This window comes from Ambystoma mexicanum, chromosome 8 (assembly GCF_040938575.1).
Source record: "Ambystoma mexicanum isolate Mex_15411 chromosome 8, UKY_AmexF1_1, whole genome shotgun sequence".
Taxonomy (NCBI): Eukaryota; Metazoa; Chordata; class Amphibia; order Caudata; family Ambystomatidae; genus Ambystoma; species Ambystoma mexicanum.
The window spans coordinates 1,383,012,530-1,383,035,985 of NC_090929.1; the positions used below are offsets into that span (position 1 = coordinate 1,383,012,530).

General features: G+C 49.5%; 1 protein-coding gene across 1 annotated transcript in view; it reads right to left on the reverse strand.

Annotated features, from left to right (window-relative positions):
* EDRF1 (erythroid differentiation regulatory factor 1) overlaps positions 1-23,456 on the reverse strand; it is a 1,702,580-nt gene that overhangs the window by 1,296,009 nt on the left and 383,115 nt on the right. The gene's annotated exons all lie outside the window — the stretch shown is intronic.

Sequence of the window (23,456 nt, forward strand, 5' to 3'; positions counted from 1 at the left end):
CGGCCCTGAGGGGGTATGGCCTGGGGTCGGGTTACATTAGGTGGGCGGAGATGTTGTACAGTGCCCCGCTGGCCAGGGTTCGCACTGGCGCAGTGGTGTCCGACCGATGGCAGTTGGGCAGAGGCACCAGGCAGGGGTGCCCCTGGTCCCCGATGCTGTACATACTGGCCCTGGAACCCTTAGCAATTTATCTCAGGCAACAATACGACCTGATTGGGATTGAGGTGGGAGGGGAGAGTCACCTTATATCCTTATACGCAGATGACTTGCTATTGTATCTAAGACACCTGGAAGAAAATTTGCGGTACGTCTTGGAAGTGATGGATAAGTATGCCAGGCTGTCCGGTATTGCGGTAAACCCTCAGAAATCTATTCTATTTCCGCTGGGTAGTTATGTGGGAATCCCAGTGGAGAGGTTGCCGGTGTTGCAGATCCCGTGGGCGACAAGCTCCTTCCGGTACCTAGGAATAGACGTGTATCACTCGACGGGTGAGGAACATATGCGCAACACCGAAGTGGCTGTGGGGAAGGTCGGGAAGTGCATGAGGTTCTGGGAGAGATTGCCTTTAGTGATGATGGGCCGTGGTGCTCTGCTTAAAATGGTGGTATTGCCCAGGCTCTTGCATTATTTCAACAATATCCCACACATGATTCCCAGGAAGTTTTTTGTGAAACTGCACAGCATGTGCAGGGAATTTTTGTGGCACGGTACCCGGAACAGGGTTGCCTTGTGGAAGCTGCAGAATTCTCATGAGAAGGGCGGAATTAAACTGCCTAATTTTGAGGCTTATTATGTGGCGGCACAACTGCAATATGTGGCCAAGTGGCTCGCGGATGATGAGACCCCTGAACACAGGCTGTTCGGGAAAGATTGCAACCCTTTTTACTTGCGTGAGATAATCTGGGTGGATGGCGCAGACATGAGGGGGCGCCCCAAAATGTTGGCCTTGGGGCGGAACATGTGGCGCCGAGCCTGTCAGATGATGGGAGACCCTCTCCCTTGTGTTCCGCAGATACCACTGGTCGCACTGGCAAAGGGGGATGGGCAGCTGCGGGTGATTATCAGAACATACTGGGAGTCAGTGGGACTGGTCACTTTAGGGGACATTTGGCAGGACGGGGCCACTTTGGAATTTGAGGAATTGGAGGAACAAGTTGGGTTGCATAGAGGCCAATATGTCACTTGGCACAGGGTAGCACAGGAGATTCGTAGTAGGTGGCCTGAAACCACTTTGGCTGAGGAACCGGATGCCACGGGGGAGGTAATATATGACATATCGGAGGGCGGGCATGAGGTTTCGAGACTGTATGATATGCTGATGACCAAGGTTGGGAAAGACCTCTTACATTTGAGATTAGAATGGGAAACCGAAGTGGGGGCCCCGATGGGAGATGGGATGTGGGAACGTGCTTTGGGATACCATAAGAAAGTGTCGAGAAATGCCAGGTTTCAACAAATTCAGTTATACGTGACGCACAGGGCATATATGACCCCCATGAGGATATCAAAGTTCCATAACGTTGGGCACCAGGCGTGCCCCAAGTGCAACGAGGAGAATGCTGACATGGCACACATGTTCTGGGCGTGCCCAGTAATCGAATGCTATTGGGGTGAAGTGGCGCAGAAACTGGCAGGGAAGGGGGTCACTTTCAAAATAGACACGGCTTGGGCCTGCTTGCTAGGGGGGTATCCCAGAGCGCGTAAGCTTAAACATGTTGTAAAGCTGAAAGATCTGGCATACGTGCTTGCGAAACGTAGGATCGCCATGGGTTGGAAAGAGTGTCACAAACCACGGGTGGAGATCTGGTGGAAAGACCTGCGAAAATGGGCGGAGGCCGAAACAGTGGTGTGGCATGAATCTAGTAGAGCGGATGGGGATGAAGAGTTGGGCTCCCTCACGGCATGGAAATCATTGATTACTGTACTGTTTGGAACAATGTCGGCCCCCGCTGTATCCGATGACGGCGGCACCCTGTCTCACGAAGCGGACACCGAAACTGAAGAACATGCAGGCTCATAGGGGGAGGGAGGGGATTGTGGTGTTTATGTTATTTGCAGTGTCTGTTTATGTTTTGTTATGTTCATGTTTGTTTGATTAAAATAAAATTTTGAAAAAAAAAAAACTTTGGTGGCAAGGAATCCGGCGGGAGACCCGGTGCACAAATCACAAGGAGACCAGCTCCGAGAGGGAGACCTATGGCATTCCGATTCCCTGGGCCTGCTGGTAATCCTGGCCTCTGCCTGCAGTACAGCCAAACACGGGTGCTCTGCACAACTAAGAAGGGCCCCTATTGTACAATCATAGGGACAAGTGCATTCCCCCTCAACCCACGGCGGAGTGGAATAATAAGTTGGCAGACCAAAGAGCTCAGTGGGTGAGGAGGGAACACAAGAAGGAGAACCTCAACATCTGCTTGAAGCATACGCAGGATGCCCCAGTCGATGGTAGGCCTGAGGTGGGATGGGCAGTGTGGCACGTAATCGGCCTATCCATTGGAATGGCCACGAAAGTCAAGGGGAAAAGTCGGAGGGCGCAGGCGGCCTTGGGGGAAGCCCCAGGTACCCTCCCTTCCTTATGGCCGGTGCATGAGGCGAGGGATTCGGCTAAGGCCGCCAAGGACGATTTGGCGAGGAGTGTCTCACCAGTTGAAGAGGAGAGCATGGCCGTGATGTCACGGCAAGATCTCAGGGGGAGATCTACGCTCGCAAACCAGCATTACTAAAACATTTCAGGATCAATTCCAACTCCTTCAAGCTGACCTTAACACAGCTATGGGGGAAATAAAACAGGAGCTGCGGCAGCAGGGCGAGAGGACGGATCTTCGGGAGAGAGGTTTACAAGAACTGGACAAGGAAGTGACGGCGAGTAGTGCAGCAATTGAAAGGCTGGACGAAGCCACGCACAATCTGGAAATACAAATGGAGGACATGAAAAACAGGTCCCATTGGATCAATATAAGAATTAAAATGCTACCGGAATCTGTCCAGGACAAGGACTTAAAATGAGTAGCACAGTCGATCTTTGCAGAGATGTTAGGGATCTCACCTCCGGAGGAGATTGAGCTTGATCGAATACACAGAGTGGGCAGAGGGAACGCAGGGTCACAGTCAATGCCCAGAGATGTTTTGGCGGCATTCACCAGATATGCCCAAAAAGAAGCAGTCCTCCGGGAGGCGAGGAAGCAGGAACCTATCAAGTTCCAAGAGCATTGTATCGCACTGTTCCAGTACCTTGCGAGTAGCACGCTGACGAAGAGACGGCAAATGGGTCCGATTCTTAAGGCACTGAACGGGCGAGGGATCAAATACAGATGGACATTTCCATTTGGCCTGCTGTTCGAGTGGGAAGGAGCACAGAGGCGAATAACCACACTGCAAGAAGGTGCAAGCATACTACGATTTGACTTGGATGAAGTCCCCACGAGCTCAGGGAAGCAAACGGCAGTAGCAGGTCCGGAATCAAGGCCATGGGCCTGGTCGACAGTGAGAGAAAAGAGAAGGAGGGTGAAGCTCGGTCGTACACCCTTTACTGAAAGCCATACAGGCAGACCAGGCGAGGCGGGAGGGTCTGCACAAGATGGGTCCTAAATTGTAATAATGCTATGAGGGTGGTGGGCCACTGAGGGGTGTAATTGGCGTGCACCCATCTATGAATCAGAAAGGGTGAGTTTACCCAAGGAGGGGGGAGGGGAAACAGGAAGGGCATGCCGTTCGGGGGGAGGGCAGGGAGGGAAGAGGGGGAAGGGAGGGGGGAGGGGGGGGAAGGGCAGCCGGAAGTGCGCGCATGCATCAAGGCCCAGAGCCCAGAGAGTTTATCCAATGTCACGGGAAGTAGCGGGGGAGTCAGAGGGGGACGGTTGGAAAGCATTGCCACCTGGGGCCTACGCAGGGGAAATCCCAAGGGGAATTCAGGGTGTTCAGTCTGCTGAGGTATATTAATACACACTTAAGTGGCTAACGCATAATGTGAGGGGTATTAAGAGGAAAAAGCTAGAACAATTCACAAGAAAAGAGAATCCGGACATTTTGGGGTTACAGGAAACGCATCTTAGACCCAAAGACCAGGGGTGGCTTAAAATACTGGGATTTGACCAGATCCTGCATTTGTCGGGGGGACCAGGTCCGGGGGGTAGCACTAGCCATTAAAACTTCAGTGGGCTTCAGGATTTCTGAGAGTATACAAGATAAGCAGGGCAGGTATATAATAGCTATGGGGATATACCAGGACAGCCCATATACCATAGTAGTAGAGTATGGACCAAATGTAGACCAAGAGCAATTTCTGAAGCGGGTACTGGGAAAAATAGAGGACAATGCTCAGGGCAAAATCATCTTATTAGGCGATCTTACATTGCGTGGAAGAGAGGTCGGGACCGGTCAGGACATTCGAGTGGGGGAGGAGGGGCAGTGATGTCGGCAGATTTAAAAGATAGGATAAGTGGAGCAGGGTTGAGGGATGTATGGCAGGAGATTAAGGGGGAGGAGGAGGGATACACCTTCCTATCAGGGGTCCATGAATCCCAATCCAGAATCGATTACATCTGGGTCTCCTCGAGCCTGGTGGGACAGGTACAAGAGGTGGTGACGGGTCCTATTGGCATAGCGGACCACAAAGTGGTGTCTATGGTGATGGACTTAGGACCCAGGGATAGAGGGGTATGGACGTGGAGGTACCCGGGACATCTCCTTAGGGACCCGATAATTAAGACAGGAAATAGAGGAGAAAATTGGGAACTTTTTCACCATCAGCCAAAGGGGGGACACGAAGGAAGAGATAAGATGGGACGGCATCAAGGCCACGTTGAGGGGGGAACTAATAGCAGCAATGACCCACAGGGAGAAGAAATTGAAGGCGCTGGAGCGCAGTTGGAAGTGGAAGTTGAAACATTGAAACAGCGAGGCGGAAGACGGGGGCGACCCTTACTAGATCCACTATGAGGGAACATCGTAAAGCGATGGGACAACTGGAGATTCTCAGAACTAAAAAGGTGGAGGGAGCTCTCCTGAGGGTGCGCCAGTTTTCTACGCTAAAGCAAATAAAGCAAGATACTCTTCTCGCGCGATTACTAAGGGGAGCGAAGTCCAAAAACGCGATCACGGCTTTAAGGATGGGGCCGGGGGAAAGAATTACAGAAGCAGGGGAGATACGAGAGGCATTGGCGTCTTTCTACGAAACTTTATACACAACGCAGACCCCTTGGATAGTTTGCAGCTAGAGTTCCTGGACAAGGTTAAGCTGGAAAGGGTGGGGAGGGAAGCAGCGGAGATGCTAAATGAGGAGATTAGAGAGGAGGAAGTGCGAAGAGTGATTAGGGGCCTACCATTGAATAAGGCACCAGGCCCAGATGGCTATACTGCGGCTTTTTATAAAACTTTTGCGAATGTTTTGGTCCCACATTTAACCTGCCTCTTCAATACATTTGGGGCGACGGGGAGAATAACTCCCTCTATAGAGGAGGCTAGACTGACCCTTATTTTAAAGCCCAATAAGAACCCTGAGGAGCGAACATCGTATAGACATATCGCGTTGATTAATGTCGATGCTAAAATCTTTACGAAGGTCCTGGCGAATAGGTTGGAGGGTCTGCTCCCGGGCCTGGTTCATCTGGACCAGGCGGGGTTTATAAGGGGTCGGCAAACAACATAAGAAGGGTAGCCCACATGGTGGAAAAGTCGCACAGAACGGACACTCCCGTGGTCCTCCTATCTCTGGATGCAGAAAAAGCTTTTGATCGCGTGGAGTGGTCCTTTTTGCTCAAAGTGATGCAGAAGATGGGTATCTGTGGAAACTTTCTGCGCATGGTGCAGGCCAACTACCAAATGCCTAGCATGAGAATAGCAGTAAATGGGGCCATGTCCAGGCCCTTTGGTGCCCCTGCTTACTCTAAACAAGGCTGTCCATTGTCTCCTAGGCCTTATGCAATTTATCTGGAGCCCCTTTTACAGGCGATTAGGGAGGTGAAGGGGATTCCATTTGGCGGGGTTGAACAAAAAGTGGCAGCATTTGCTGATGACCTTCTACTAACTTTAACGGCCCCAAGGGAGTCTATTCAATTAAGCGGGGAGATGCTGGAATCTTTAGGGGAAGCTTCAGGTCTCAAGATTAACTTTGGCAAGTCGGAACTTCTGAACTTGGGAGGATCAGGAATCATTGAGAGAGGCTACCCCTTTTCTTTGGAGCCCGAGAGGAATCAGATACTTGGGGGTGAGAATCACATCAAATTTGGCTGGCTGGCTGGTACCAAACTAATTATCCACCATTGCTAAGGGACATCGAAAGGGATTTCCGTAGGTGGGGGGAGTCTCCCGATCTCATGGTTAGGCAGGTTAGCGACGGTTAAGATGGTAACTCTTCCGTGCCTTTTGTACCTCTTCCAGGCAATACCCCAGGCAGTCCCACTTGACTTCTTTAGGAAGCTAGGATCATTAACTAAAGATTTTCTGTGGGCTGGGAAAAAAATACGGGTCACTAGGCAAGTACTGATGGCTTCTAGGCGGGAGGGAGGTCTGTCTTTGCCGAATTTCCAACGATATTATGAAGCGACGCAATTGCGCGTGGTCAGGGATTGGCTCCGGGAGGGTGAGGTCACACAAAACAAGCAATGGGTCCAAATGGATAGGGCAGTGGCGCACCGTAGCCTTGCAGAGGTCCTGTGGCTCCCGAAACAGCTAAAACCAGGGCACATATATGAGAGCACCATCACAAGACTGATGGTGGAGAATTGGGACAAATTGGTGAGGAATAAGGGAATCACAACCTTTCCCTCTCCCTTTACACCTCTGTTTCGCAATGGAGAGTTCACCCCAGGGATGGAAGGAGGAGCTTTCAGGCAGTGGGAAGAGGGTGGATGTAGGTGGTTGGGCGACATGTTCCGGGGAGGGGAGATCCTGGTTTTTGAGGATTGTAAGAGGGAGTTTGAGTGAAGGAGGGGGAGAGGCTCTGATATGCGCAACTGCGCCACTGGGTTATGGATCCTGTGAATAAGCAAGCCGCCACAAGAGAAAAGACGCGGTTCGAGAGGTTTCTCCTTTCAAATGATGAGTCCAAAGGTCTGATATCCAATTTATATAAGATACTGGACGAAACGCCCGACAGAGGCCCATGGGCGTATATGCGGAGGTGGGACCAGATCTTGGGAAGGGCGGTGGAGCGGCACGAGTGGGAAAGATTATGGAGGACAATCCCCGAATTAGCTAAAGCGTCTCAGCTCCAGGAGATGTGTTACAAGATTTTGTTCGGGTGGCATTACACACCAGCCCGCCTTAGGGTGATATATCCGAATACCTGTGGGAACTGCTGGAGAGGATGCGGGATGGAGGGCACGGCGCAGCACATCTGGTGGACATGGCCGAAAATTAGGCCCTTTTGTGTGGAGGTCCAGAGGGCTCAGGAACAAGCAAATGGCCCTGGAGGCAGCAGGCCCCCAGAGGAGATTTTACTAGGAGTAGGGCGGGCTTCTGGTGTGGGAGAGCCTAAACCCCGGGGCAAGGCGAGAGCAATCCTAGTACTGGCTGCTATGACAGTCATAGCACAGAGGTGGAAGAGTAGGGAGGTTCCTCTTTTACAATACTTGCTACGGAAACTGTGGCTCTTGAATGGGCAACGTACGCGAAAGATAATAATTTGCAGTCCTTTGCAGGGGACTTGGAGGAAACCTTGCTTTTTCTAAAGGATGACTTTTTTTTTTAAACTGTTTTTATTAACTTTTACATTATAATCCATGCAAAACAACAAAGCCACCATACACGGGGCATAACATCCCCCCCCCCCAACCTAAATCCCACCCCACCCAACCTCCCTTCCCGGCCCCACACATAACCCATAGTGATGCGTCAGCATGAGCAACTCACAGCCAAAGTTCCAACAAGTTGAAAACATATAGTGCATTAGTACTACAGGGGGGAAAGCCCCAAAGTTGATCCACACCAAAACAAAAAGAGCATTTATATTGAGTAGCTGAGTTCCATCAAAACATTATCGGAGTAATCTCCGGGGGCACTTTGAGACAATGAGGCACCTTCACCATGTAAGCCATCAGATATGTAGCACCTAAAGGTCATCCAATAGTCCCCAGGTCTACCACTAAGAGGAAGTGTCTGGTTATACTGTGTTTCTCTTCGTTCACACAACAACAGAGTTTACCCAGTGGTGTAAGGTGGGTGCTGCAGCTGCCCCCCAGGTGCGAGCCACCAACGACCTAGCGACCACGTTGGCCATGCTCACCAAGCGTTTATCGCTACTCGCCGCCAGCTCCACCAATGCCAACAACCACGTCTCAGGTGTAAACGGTATCGGGTCATCTATTACCTTCTCCCTAACCTCTGCTATGGCCACCCAGAAGGTTTGAATAAGAGGACAGAGCCAAGCCACATGATAGAAATCAGCTGGGGTCTGCTGACATCTCCTACAGTTCGAGGAGGAGGGGAAACAATTTGTGCAAAGATAAAGGGGAGTAATACAGCTGATACAAAAATGTATAGTGGATCAAGCAAAATCTGTTGTTGATGGAGAATGATTTAGACAGCCAGAATAGAGCCCCATTGGGCCTCTGACAGGGAACATGACAAACAGTCCTCCCATTTAGTCCTATAGTGGGATGAAGAAGGGGGCAGGAGCGATCGAGCCATACCATACAGGGATGAGACTACCCTTCTAGTAGAAACTGGGTTTATAACGTATTCCAAGATAGGGGAAACTGCCGGAGCCATAGGGAAATCAGGCCATCTCGATCTCAGCACTTCACGAAGACGGAAGTACAATAGCATGATAATCGGGGACCAATCACCCCTGGACTTAAGCTCCTCCCAAGTTATAAATTTTCCAAGCGGCGCAAGGTCCCCCAATGTATGGATGCGCAAGGTCTGGAAGTGCTGAATAAAAACATGCTCGAATGTAAGAGGGTTCCCGCGGACCCTATATATGGCCATCAATGGAGAGTACCATGGACCCAACCCTGCCCATTTCGCCAGCTATTCCCAGGCCTTCAACGTGATCTCCAGAGGCTGAATCTCCGCCCTCACATGTCGCTCCCGGACGGCTCACAAAAAGCCCCTTAAGTCGTTGGTTTGAGCAATAGCCCTTTCAAGCTGGGAGTGGGGACAGTTATTCGTGGGGGACCACCACCAAGTCGAATATTGAATCCGAGCTATAAGATAGTAGAGAAAAAGATTAGGGACCTCCAACCCGCCCTGAGCATACGAACAACACAACGTGCGTAGGGATATATACGAGGACGTTTCCCTGCCCAGATCAATTTGGACAGCAAAGCTCTTACACGTTTCCAGAAGGATATAGGGAGCCATACTGCTACGTTCTTGAAAACATATAGTAATTTTGGTAGGATAATCATTTTAGATAAAGAGATGAGAAAGAGGGAGTCGTATCCAGGTGTCCACCTTATGCTCCAAGTGCTGCAAAGCCGTAATATAATTTTCCTCAAAAAGGGCAGCGGGGGAAGTGGACACCTTAATACCTAAGTAGCAGATTCCCTGTGGGCACCAAGCAAAAGCCTCCCCGGCATCCTGCGAGGAGACCCCCGATGTGAGTGGAAGGACTTCTGATTTAGACCAATTTATTTGCAAGCCAGAGATGGCCCCAAAGGCGGATATTTCCTCCATCACACGGGGTAAATTAGACCGAGGATATTTTATGTATAACAGCATGTCATCTGCATAAAGGTAATCAATAGATACATGAGAACGGATCAACACACCACGGTGGGAATGGAACTCCCTCAGGGCACAGGCCACTGGCTCAATCGCCAGGGCGAACAAGAGGGGGGAGAGGGAGCACCCCTGCCTAGTACCCCGAGTAGGATAAATAGGAGTCGATAGGATCCCGTTCGTGTATACCAGGGCACGAGGGGCCGAGTAAAGAAGTCTAACCCAATGGAGGAACGTGTTACCCACACTCGTGCGCCTGAGGACTTCAAACAGAAAAGGCCATTTAACACAATTGAACGCCTTCTCCGCGTCCAAAGCCACTGCAGCGATAGGGACATCCGGGTTCACATTATGCATTAAAGTAAATAACCTACGCAGATTGTTTTGTGTTGATCAGCCTGGGATAAATCTCGCCTGGTCCGGGAGGACCAGAGCGGGCATATGTGGGAGAAGCAGATTCGCAAGAAGCTTCGCTAGAATTTTATTGTCCGTATTTATCAGAGACAAGGGACGATAGGATGAGTACTTCCTAGAGTCTTTGTTAGGTTTAAGCAGTACCGTGATCAAAGCCGTCCGAGTGGACTCCGGGAGAACCCCAGAGGAGGCCGCCTCGTCGAACATGTTAGATAGATGAGGTATAAGCAAATCAGGGAAAGCTTTATAAAACTTAGCCGTGATCCTGTCGGTACCAGGGGCCTTACCGTTCGGAAGCAACTGTATCACTCCATGAAGTTCCTCCACCGTGGGAGGATCGTTAAGAAGCCCCCCGACCTCGGAGTCGAGCCAGCCCAAGGCTACCCTATCCAGGTATTGGGTGATGTCATCATGCCCGGCCGGACTATGGTCGGAGTACAGCTTTTTATAGAACTGACGGAATACCCCATTTATCCCCTCCACGTCCTTGACCGTCTCCCCCGTGGGGGATTCTACTTCCATTGTGGGAACCAGATGATTCTCCTGCCCTATGGCCCAGGCGAGGGTCCTACGCGGACGATACCCATCCCCATATCTCGCCGCCAACACCAGGTCACCCAGGAACCTTTCCTCCCTGTCCATTAGATAACGGATTTCTCGCCTTTTCACCGACAAGTCCGCCTGAAGCGAGGGGGGAGTCGGATTTACCCAAAAGAAGCTCAACATTTTTGATATCCTTCTCCATGCGAGCAATTGCCCCCCCACGAATGCTTTTCAGGGAAACCCCCTCGTGGGACATACACTAACCCCGCAAATGGACCTTAAAAGTCTCCCACAGAATACTGGGGCTGGAAACTGACCCCTCATTCAACTGAAAAAATTCTATAATGGCCCGGTGCAGATCTTCCCGAAACGCCCGTCTTCCAGAGCACGAGCTCAGAACCGCCAACGGAGTTGTTTGGGGCAGGGATAAGGGACCTCTGAGCCTCACTAATACCGGGGAGTGGTCCGACAAAGTGCGAGGGAGAATCACTGTATTGTCCGCCACCCGAGAGAGATTCGGGGACAGGAAGACATAGTCAATTCTAGAAGAACTCCCATGCACACTGGACTGGTATGTATATTCACGGGCGTTTGTATGATGCCACCGCCAAATATCCACCAAAGAATAGTCTGTAGCTATGGAGTGCCACTTTTGAGCTGCTCAAGTAAGCGGTCTCAGGGCTGATGTTGACCTGTCTAACGTAGAAGAGAGGGCTAGGTTAAAATCTCCCACCCAAACTATTTCGCACCCCCGAAATGTCTGAAGGTGTTCCGAGCATGATAGGAGAAAGTCAGGAGAGTCATAGTTAGAGCCATACATACTTACGAATAAAACAGACCAAGCCGCAATCTCCCCTGCCACCAGAATAAACCGACCTTCACTATCCAAGACCTGTCTATGCAGTTTGAATTCCAAAGTTCGGTGTATATAAATCGCAACCCCCCGGTAGTGAGTCGAATAGGAGGAGCCATACCTATGGACCCCCCACCCAGCCAGGGCAGGGAGTTTGTGGTCCTTACCAATGTGGGTCTCCTGTATACATAAAATAATTAACATGGTGATTACGCACAAAGTTGGAGATGAGACGTGTCTTTTAAGCACCGGTGAAACCGCTAATGTTCCATGTAAGGTCATGTTAAGTGTAAATTAGAAGCAATTGAGAAGAACCTGTGACGCAATGAAAATATCCAATAAAGGAAAACAGACATTTCACCAAAACATGATGCAAGAGAAGTAATTACGGCCCAGAAGGGAAATCCCACCCCCCCCCCCAACCCCCTTGAACTGGGAGCAACAATACATGGCCCCCCAACAATTGAAGAACCAAAGAAAAAAAAAAACCTCCTCCCCCCACCCACGCCAGAAACCCCAACCTACCGGCCAACAGAACCCACCCCCCACTAACCTAACAACAATCAAACAACCTCAAAGTCTTAGGCGCTGCTGGGCATGGGGGGGTGCCGGCGGCCGCTGTGCCTCCCAATAGCAAGAGGCTCATTTACCATATTGAGCTGATCTACTGAAAATAACACATTTTGTGACTGGAACCAACAATTGTACAGCAAAGCCACATGGCCCACCAAGGATCCCCGCTGGCGGTGCGCAAGTGTCTAAGAAGCGTCTCCAGGGTCCAGCAGACTAGGATGGTCGACGGGGGGAGGCTCCCACCTCCGGAAGCTCCGAGACAAATAGTTCTGCCGATTCCGGCGTCGTAACGAACAAAGTTTTCCCTTGATACACAACCCTGAATTTGGCAGGATACATCATAGAGTTTTCACCGCTAAAAAAGGTTTCCTCAAATCCTGCACTTGTTGACTAAAGTCCGGGAAAAGTCTAACTGTAGCAGAACCCCACCGGAGCGATTTTTTCTCCCTAGCTGTACGAAGCAGGATATCTCGGTCCTGATAGTTAAATATGCGGGCGATGATGGCTCTTTCCGGTGCCCCCGGAGGGGGCATCGCAGCCAGGGAGCAATGGGCCCGTTCCACCATGAACATGCTTGTGACAGGAGGATCATCTAGAACTTCACGAAGCAGTTTCTCCACGAATACCTCCATATTGTCAATGGGTGTGGATTCAGCGACTCCTGTGATCTTAATATTATTTCTTCTGGACCGACCTTCCAAGTCATCGCTCCTAGCCACCACTCGTTTCACCGTTTGTTGTAGAGATGCCACCTTGCGCTGAAGCGCAGCAATCTTGTCTTCGCCCTCCCCAATCCGATGCTCCGCCTCAGACATCCTTCCACATAGTTTTTCGATTTGTACGGCTGACACGTCCACCTTGCATGTAAGTGCATCAATTTTGGCGCCCAAGCTGTCTGTACTGCCCTTCACTGCTAACAGAGTATGGTTAAGGGCCATGAAGTCAAATTGAGATGAGCTAGTCTCAGACTCCTGCTGCAAAGCATCCGTCCTAGCGTACTGGTCCATCCTAGACTGTTTCTTCTGATTGCCCATACTGGGCTAAAGGCGTGGATTCGAGCCAAGTGGAGGCAGGCCCACCGGTTATGATGTGTCACGCAGAGCACGCCAGAGGAGATCGAGGTCGTGGCGCCGCGCAGAGCGACCCATCATCGCCACCCGGGGACCATCCACCAACCAAGGTGGAGAAAGCGGAGCGGCAGACCCCCCGCAGTTGGACAGTTCACTCTGACCCCCCGGGGGAACAGTCCTAGATAAAACAGGTACCTGCCAAGAAGTGATTGAAAATGAGTAGAGTGCCTCCGTTCAATAATCCAAACCGCTACTCCAATCAATGGTATCTCCAGAAGGGCACACTATGCCCCGCATTCCACGACACACCCCAACAGCCGGGTAGTCAACTATGAGGCCCTGGAGGAGCAATCCGGATAAGGCAGGCTCCCATCGATGATTGATTGGGGGCGAGTAGGGTACCCAGTGACCCAAACCGCCGGACCAGTCTATGATGTCCCCAGGTCCAAGCGAGGCGTGTGAGGCCGCTACACCCCGCACTCCGCAAAGCACCCCACCAGCCCCGCACCACAGAGCACACAGATCACCACAGGTCACGGGTATTCAACAGCTCCCGCACAGGGCCCCCCACACAGTACCCCCTCAGTTTAGTACAGCAACTCCATCCACCGTCAATGAGAAGGTAAAAAGAGTGGGGGGGCTGGAACCCAGAGGAGACACAAGCAGGTCGTTCAGTGTCCCAATCAGCCAGTCTTTAGCATCTCCAGGGGCCACTACACCTCACACCCAGCACGTCGGACTCCCAGAGCACCACAGGGCAGGGGCAGCCAACAACTCCAGTGCAGAGTCCCTCATACAGTGTCCCACCAGCTCAGTGCCACAGATCCAGCAAACAGCGAGGAGAGGGAGGGGCGGGGGCACGGGCCCAAAGATGACACAGTTAAGCTGCCCAGGTGCCGCAGCCCTAGATGTAAGAATGCACCCCCCGGAGCCACCCAACTCACCGCGTAACAGGATACCTAACCAGAGGGGTCGGTGGAGAAGGGATGGCCAGCAAGCTCCAGCGGTCAGACGGGACGCAGCCCCATCCTCATGGATGATGGGGTCCGGCAATGGCAGGCCAATCTGCGCCGAACCACGACGGGAGGGGCCACCCCACCAGGCACCCACGGCCGGACGGCGTCCCCGTCGCCACGTGGCCAAGACCCGCAGGCCCACAGAGCCACCAGAAGGTGCTGCCGCAGCGGTCCTCCGACAGCAGTCAGTCCAGGCACCTAAGGGAAGACAGGCAGCAGCCAGACCGGGCCCTCCACGAGGGGGGCGTGGGGCCGCCTCTTCAGGCACCCGCAGTGCCACCAGCAGATCCTGCAGCCGACCGGACACCAAGTGGGAGATGGGCAAGGTCCCCCACTTGGTGTGGGACCGACGATGCCAACGGGGAGGGGGAAGCCCGCTAGGAACAGCCGCGGCAGCCGCAGGGGAGACGGCCCATTACTCCCAATCTGCAGGCTCGAGATGACAAACAGCAGCAAGTCTCCACTCCAAAAATGTTCCAGAGCCACGCTCAGCCAAATTTTTACCTAAGCAAGGATCAGGACAGCAGTTTTCCAGTGATATTAGTGAGCAACAGCACCCCCCCTAAAAGATGACTTTCGAATCGGATGGTGCCCTCAGCGCCTACGACTATTGGACTTGCAGTGAGCGCTCTCGAAGGATTCATGAAGGTAATGACTCATGGACAAGAAAAAGCTGTCGCAGGGGAGGCAAAGAAGGGCTTGGGGGGGAGGGAGTGTTGCTGTTTTGGTTTATATCTGACACTCGGGAGAGTTTGGCTCCTGGCACTAATGGACATTGGACATGACGCAGCTACCTTTGGAGTGGGGGGAAGGTTGGGAGGTGGGGGGGGGGTTGGGATCCATTCCTTTTCTCTCTGTTTGTAAAACTAATAAAATGTTTTAAAAAAATAAATAACGCATTTAGGGGGTCAGAGGCTGGGGTTATTGTAACTCCCTCACCTCACGGTTAGGATCGGCTCTGGTATTCACCTTAGTAAGCCATCGATTTTAGGTCGGGAGGGGCTCTTGTCCCCTCCTAACAGGGTCAAGACTTGATCCTGTCAGAACCATGAACGCATGGTTGGAAGCTAAGGTCACAACTTAGCACCCGTTCAGGAATATAATCTACCCCTCTAGCCAAACACTGGGACTTTCTCCCGACACTACAGGTTTAAACACTTACCCGAGGACAGCAATGAAATCTCTTCAACAACATCTCCAGCACCCACATACAACCAGATGCCAAACACCTAAAAGGAAGTGACGCCCCGAAACACAACCTCAACAAAATCATAAAAATGAGATTGCAAATATATTATGGAAAATCTTTTCCCTCCACCCGGTGGCGCGTGATTGCTCTCTCTAGGAAGGCCCACAACTTCCTCCCTTCTGCTCCCTACTCGTACCCAGTTTGTAACCCTGACTAACCTACTTCCAGCTAAAATCTACCACCTTTCACTACGCAGACTTCTCACCCACACAATGCCTACTTAGGTCTAGCTTATAAGACTTGAACACTTATCAAGCAATAACTAAGCTGTCATCTTTACTTCTTTCACATTCCCCCACGTCAATAGATAACGTTACCGAAACCACTTTAACCTTAGATCTGCGGTTCTCCTTTTTAGTTAACACTCCCAAGTTTCCACACCAAACCCATAACACCAGATGGGCACATAGGACCGGCGTTCTCCAACTTGTCTCTTTCCTCTCTTCTTCCTCACACCTTCTTGCCTTCCCTCTTACTTCCGCCCTTACCTCCACTAATACCTACCATTCCCACGCACACCTATGCCCCTGCCTACTCCCTCCTCACCTCAGCAATAATTTAAATTGTTTCGGCCCATACACCCATTTGGTGATGTCATTTGACAGGATAATTAGGGACATCTGACAACACATAGACACTCTCTTCTGATTCCAGGGAAGCACTTTGGTCCAACATTCAACATCCAGCCCTCAACATCCTTCTAGATCCAGATGCCAACCACCAGGCCAAGCAGTAGCTGAACCATTTTCAGCTAGGACTCCATCCTCAACTAATCCTCACAACCCAGTGAAGCGCTGTGGTGAGGGGAAGCATCCTGAAACTATCTGGCTTTCTAGCATAAATCCTTGCCTGCTGACCTCGCCATCCTGCTGATCTGAAATATCCAGAAACAAGAAGGGCAGATCTCGTTCAGTTCCGGCGACTGGTTTAGCCAATCCTGTCCTGTCTGATATGCTGTCCTTCCCTGATCGACATGATCCAATTGACCAGAACTGTGACGGGCCACAAATCTTAAATCCCACTGGACTGTGAATATTAACAGAGTATTAACAGGACGCTAGAGAACTACTGTATACCTTGCCTTATCTTGTTCCACCCTAATCTCTGAACTATCCTTACTTTCATAAGCAGTAACAGTGTCAAAATCTTTAGTGCTATCCTAACCTGTCTATTTGCTAAAGCGTCATTTTCATAGTCATTTTTATTTGTGTAAATCTTAACCATAAATCCCACTTTGAGTGTTTGGACTGGTTCCGCTGGGGAAGGCGCTGGGGATCTGTTACTGAAGTCATGAATCGTTCTCAGAGCTTACTTCGTCTCAACCTGGTTGTCTAGTCTGAATGCTCTAGTCCTGACTAAAAGCATAATCCATATTTTCTGGTTTTAACTGAAGTTCATGTCCAAATTTGCATCTTTATTTTCGAAAAACACCTCTCACTAAAACCTCTATAACTCCCTCAGTTTTAAAGATAGAAATGAATGTTCAACTCTGACTGATACCCAACATCCTTAGCTATCTCCACAACTAAAGACAGTGTATTTGACGTTTTTCTTCAATATTGCATAGTAAAGGTTTGCTGCAAATTTGGAATTTTAGCCAAAGTACACAGGTCTTTTGCCCATTTCAAAGTGCTTTTTCCATCCCATCCTAATCTCAAGTGTGTATTGTCGTTTATGTCATAGCCTGTGTATGTTAGGACCTGATTAGTCTTGTTTTCTTTAGAATTTATCTCCATTTTAGCATTTTGCAACCTTTTGCAGTATTTCACCAAACCATTTTCACCTGTCATTTCAAAGTGTCATTTGCCCAAATAAGGTTTTCTCTCTTATTTGCGAGGGAGGATTGCCTATAACTCTAGACATTGTATTTCATTCCTGAAATCCTGCTGATTACTCACATTGTTGTAGGATTGTTCATTTGTATTTAAACAAAACTTTGCAGGGGGAACATTAACTTAAACGCTATCTGTGTGCAAAACAAACTGTTCTTTTTCCCTGTGTTTTTTATTTTGCTTCCTTATAAGTGAATTCAATTGCTTTGCTTATTTATGAATTGCATTGTCACTCTTTGGGTGATTGCTGCCGCATATACATATCTACAGTAAACTTAGGTGTGATTTGAATATTAAAATAAATAAATATTTACCTTCGCAAACTAGCCTGATTCCTGGTTCAGTGTTGACGGGGGGTATTTTGAGACGGGTGTGATATGAGTTGTATATCATTCAGAATATTGAACTTATAGACAAAAATAAAATAAACGTTTCATTTGCGCACTACATGCTAGGCGAGACTTGGGTGTGTGCCTGATTGAAATCCCTTACATGGCGTATGTCTGCACAAACCCAGATCATGTGTATCAGGTCTACATTAGGTAGGCTACATTCTGGGCAGGTTTGTTCACCTGCGGTGCTAAATTTAGGAATTTTCTTTGGGGTTCAATATGCTCTGTGCGTGACATATAGTTGGATCAACTGTAAATTTGCATTCCTCGACACTTTGTGATATCCCATGGCACCGCTCCAGGTGGCATCCGAGAGCTGCTCTTGCAGATCTGCCTCCCACCTTTGTCTAATTTGTATAAGATTGTAATCGGACTTCGACGTCAACAGCTCATATAATATCAAAGAATGTTTATATTATTACATCTTCAACCAATTCGCTCTCTGGTCCTGGCTACTTGGCTTTTATTCCGTGAAGTGAGGCGTGAATCATATGTTGCCATTCCCGTATTCCGAAGTCTGAAACAACCTTAATAAAGGACATCGGACGTCCCTCATGTAGTATGTCGCCCACTGTCGCCACACCGTTGGGGCTCCCAGTATTTCCTTACATTCAACCTTATTTGCACATCTTCACTCTTTATGGCTCTTTATACCAGTGGGATCTGGGGGGGGGGGGTATGGCTTTTCTTTGCCCAGCAGATGGCAGGCCTTTTGCCACATCGTCATGCCCAGTCTTAGTAACAAAGGAGATCTGGAGTCTTGTGACATCGTGGTCCACACCATCTCTTAAAAAGAATGGTGTGCATGCCGGTTGCAGTAACACAGCATCCTGTGTCTGTTCATCTGACAGCCAATATGTGAACTGTAATTGGCTTGCTACAAAATACCCATCAAATTCCTGCACCTTTATCCATCCCTGCTCGTGTGGTTCTGCAGTTTCTCTAACGACATTCTACAGCTCTTATTGTGCCAAAGAAAACTCCGGCAAGTGGCGTTCAGCGTCTTAAAGAAGTTTCTTGGTATGTTATGTGGGACGTTCGTGAAGTAATGCAACAGCCTTGGAAGCACGACCATTTTCAACAACGCAGCCTGCCCCTTAAGTGAAAATGGACACTTTGCCCAAAACTTAATGGAATTCTCAATTTTATTTACCGCCCTCACCGTGTTCAGTTCATGTGCTACTTTAGGGTCATGGATGATGTCTAGCCCCAGATATCTAAACGTGTCCATTTCCCATTTGATCGGTAACACTGGTACTGCTCCACGGGGCCTACCCCTATACCCTGCCAGGGGGAATAAATAGAGACTTCTGTGCATTTATTGTGATCCCAGACAGGTCCGCATAGCGCTCAAACACTTCTAATATGTATTTGAGGTTAGTCTCCGGTTGCTGTAAATAAAGAAGCATATCATCCGCATATAGGCAGATCAGGTGCGTACCACCATGTATGTTGATGCCTGCCTCGTGTTATTCTTTACGTATGTATACCGCCAGCGGCTCCAAGGCCAATATAAATAACATGGGGGGACCAAGGACAGCCTTGTCTCGTCCCTTGCTTAATGTCCATTGCTCTGATAACGTAGTGCCAGTTTTGACTCTCACTACTGGGTTACTGTACAGTAACTTAACCTATTTAATATACTTGGGGCCCATGCCGAAACCTTTTAACACCGCTAGGAGCCATGACCATCTGACCAAATCAAATGGCTTGACCGCATCCAGCGAGGCTATCGCCATAAACCGGGTGCTGTCTCGGGTCTGATCGAGAACGTGGTGCAAACGTCTCAGATTACAAGTGGTGTTCCTGTTTGGGACATAACCTGACTGATCCGGGTGTATTCATTCATGAATTACAGGTTTCAGCCTATTAGCCATCAGTGCCGTCAGTATTTTCCCGTCTTGATTGAGTAGCGGGAGCGGCCTATAAGAGCTGCACTTTGGATCAGGTTTGTTAGGCTTAAGCAATGGGACTATGATAGAATCTCTTAATGTCGGCGGCAAAGTGCCTTTATTTAATGATTAGTTTAGCATAGCCAGCAATGGGGGAGTAATCTCTGCTACAAACTCTTTGTAGAACTCACTTGGTAGGCCGGCAATCGTCCTGGTTTGTCCCCATCGGAGTGCTGCCGTTCCACATACTTCCTGTAACTTAACTTACCCAATTTATCACAGTGTGCTATAAACATTCATGAAGCAGGGCGATGGCCTCTTGAACGCTCTCGCTAGGTGGTTCACTTTGACTATTTATGGCTTCAAATTTTGCTTCTGCCTTGCTTAAGACAGTCATTACTGCGCCCTGAATCCCATTCACTTTGGTGATTGCAGTCCCTCTGATCACTACCTTAAAGGCTTAAAGGCTTCTCATAACGTTCCCACTGACGCCACACTGCCTGTATTAAACAAACTAATCCCGTACACCTTCCCTTAACTGTTCCCGAAATGCTTTGTCCGTTAGAGACTCACTCTTTTTTTTTTTAACTTTATTTATATTTTCAACAAGGTATAGTTACAAAACAGAACTTGATCTGCCGATCCGTGGTACGGACAACTTGCCCCACTTCAGCCCCCCGAACCCCCCCCGCAGCCGCCACCTCTCATGCATTCTCTCATGCCGAAAGCCGCCCTGCTTTGTAATTTTCCCCTTTTGCATCAGTTTGTTGTTTTACTCAGTTTGCTGATGGGCTTGGGGACGAGGAGGATGAGGAGTCACTTTTGGAGTTGATCAGATATGCTACATAAAGTCCCCAGATGTCCAGAGGGCGTCCGTGCAGGGGTAGTGTTTTAATAAATTCAGTCTCCACATCCTGACAGTAGAGTACATCTTTCAGCCATTTTGCAATTGTAGGGGCTGGGCCACGACCCCAGCACATGGCTACCCTCCAGCGTGCTAGTACAAGTAGTACATTTGCTAATTTTCTCGTTGTAGGTGTCAGATGTTTCGTCATCCCAAGTGGCGCTGTTGTGGGGAGGGGTTTTAGCTCCTCTCCAATTATTGTTTCTGTCTCTTGGAGTACTTGTGACCAAAAGTTGGTCAGTGCTGGGCAGCTCCAGACGAGGTGAAGGAAGTTGGCTGCTGGCATTCCGCATCTCTCACATTTCGCCTCTGACGCTGGTCTGTGTTTGCACCTTTTAGCTGGGGTGTAATACGTTTGGTGTAAGTAATGGAAGTGGATAAGCTTAAACCGCGAATTCAGTGCAACCTTCTGAGTTTGATGAAGTATGTATGTCCATTCTTCATCGGGGCTGATAGCCTGTAACGCTTTTTCCCACCTCTCTTTTGTGCATGTGTTTTCTGGTGCCGTATCTGTTAGGAGGGATCTGTATATAGATGACACCAGTTTACCTTCTCCCTGTGCTTGAATCATGCCATGGAGTAGCTGCCATGTCGGTGGTTGTCGTGGGAATGAGGGGAGGAGGGACTGAATAGCGTAGCTTAGCCAGAAGTATATGAATATGTCTAGAGAGGAGGTACTCCCCCTATCCTTGGCTTGCAGTGGTGTCAAGAAAGTTTCCTCAATTAATTGGTCGCCGAGTGAGTGGATTTGTAATTTATCTGTGTGGATTTGTAATTTATCTGTCCATTGGAGGAAGACCTTTTTCATTGCGAGGGGTATCCCTGGTATAAATCTGATGGGAAGCAGAGGGGAGCATCTGGTTATAACCCCATATTTTTGAGCAATTTTTTTCCCTATTGCGTAGGTAGCTAGCACCACGTTTAGTGTGGTGTGTGCTACAGGTTGCTGGCTAATAATGACTGCTATCAATAGATTGGGCGATGCCAGGGCTCGCTCTGCCTGAACATGTGGCCTGATGAAATGAGTGGAGTACCAGTAGCTCAGGAAATGAGCCTGTGCAGCCTAGTAGTATCGTTCGAGGTCAGGGAGTGCGAGCCCACCTTTTGTCACCGGCTGTATGAGTGTCGTGTAGGCTACCCTCGCTGGTTTACCAGCCCAGATCAGTTCCACTGTGAGGCTTTTTAATTTCCCTAGATAGTGACGCGGGAGCAAGATTGGTATGTTCGTGAACAGGTAAATGAGTTTTGGTAGGATTACCATCTTAACCAATGATGCTCTTCCCCAAAGCGTCAGTGGCAATGACTTCCACCTATTTACCTTCTCTTGTAGTGTTTTCAGTGCGGCTTCATAGTTGTCTTGTAAAATGTCTTGATAGCTCAGAGACAAACAAGTTACTCTCTTACCTGGTAACTTTCTTTCGATGGGATGGTCCGACGAGTATTCCATATCTATGACAGTAATCACCACAGCTGTGCTGCTTCGGAAAATCTTTCTACATCTGGGTCCTGCGTCGATGACGTCGATACGCCGTCCTCGAGGGCCTCCTTCGAGCCGACGTCACCGGATGTTATAAGTAGGACGCACGACGCCCGTAGCCTCAGTTGTAGTTTTTTCCCAGAAAGTGTGGCTCCAATCTTCTGCCAGTAGGACCACAGAAAGCCTTGCGGAAACGTAAGCTGCAACTGCAAAAATTCTGTAGCGGGGAAGGCAGCGAGGGAGTGATATGGAATACGTTGTCGGACCATCCCATCGAAAGAACGTTACCAGGTAAGAGAGTAATTTGTTTTTTGAGGGGATTGGGTCCTCCGACGTATTCCATATCTATGACAGACTCCCAAAGCAGTACCAATGTAAGGAGGTGGGAAAGAATTTAGAATATACAAATTAAGAATGCCCAATCAAATTGCAAAGGCCAGATCCTGCCCATGGACAGAATCTAGGGAGTAGTAACGTACAAAAGTATGGACCGAAGCCCAAGTGGCTGCATCACAGATGTTGCAAATAGGAACACCGCTCTGCAGGGCAGTAGAGGCAGCCATACCCCTAGTCAAATGGGCCCGTAAGCCTACAGGCGGTAACATTCAGAAATTGCCAAGATAACCCATCTAGACAAAGTCTGCTTAATCACAGCTTGTCCCAAACGCCTTCCAAAGTAACCAATAAAGAGCTGATCGTGCACTCTGACCCGGGACATGCGTGAAATGTAGAAACTCAAAGCTCTCCTAGGATCTAACCTATGGAGCCTCTCCTCGTCCTTACCAGGATGCGGAGGAGGATAAAATGCCGGAAGAAAAACCTTCTGGCTTAAATGAAATTCCGACACCACCTTCGTAAGAAAGGAAGGACGAACTTGAAGGACAACCCTGTCCTTATGAAACACAGTGAAGGGTGGCTTAACTGAAAGTGCCTGTAACTCACTCACTCTGCGAGCGGAAGTGACCACAACTAAAAATACAGTTGTAAGGGTTAACAGCCTCAAAGGACAAGAATGTAAAGGCTCAAAAGGAGAACCCAGTAGAAACTTGAGAACAAGGTTCAAATCCCAACCGGGCCCCTGGAAAGGTGACGGAGGGAACACACTAGTGGGCCCTTTCAGAAACTGAGAAATTAAAGGAATTTTAAAATAAGAACACTCCTCAGACGAGCGCTTAAATATGGACAGTGCCGTCAGGTAACCTTTAATGGTACCCACTTGCAAGCCCCTGTGGGCTAAAGAAAGCAAAAAAGACAGAATTACAGGAATGTCACATGAAAAAGGATCCACATTCTGAACCCTGCACCAGTCGCAGAACTTTCTCCGACGGCAACAGTACAGGGACTTAGTTGCCGGCCGTCTGGCCGAAAGCAACACCTCCATCACGTCTTCAGGGAGGTCCCAATCCTTATACCTCAACCTTTCAGAAGCCAAGCGTGAAGGTTGAGGGATCTGACCTCTGGATGGAGAACCTGACCCCCCTCCCGTGAGAGCAGATCGTCTCGGTAGGGAAGACGACGTGGAGGGCAGATGGACTAACGCCCACCTGGTTCCCACGGGGGCGCTGATCTAGTCTGGA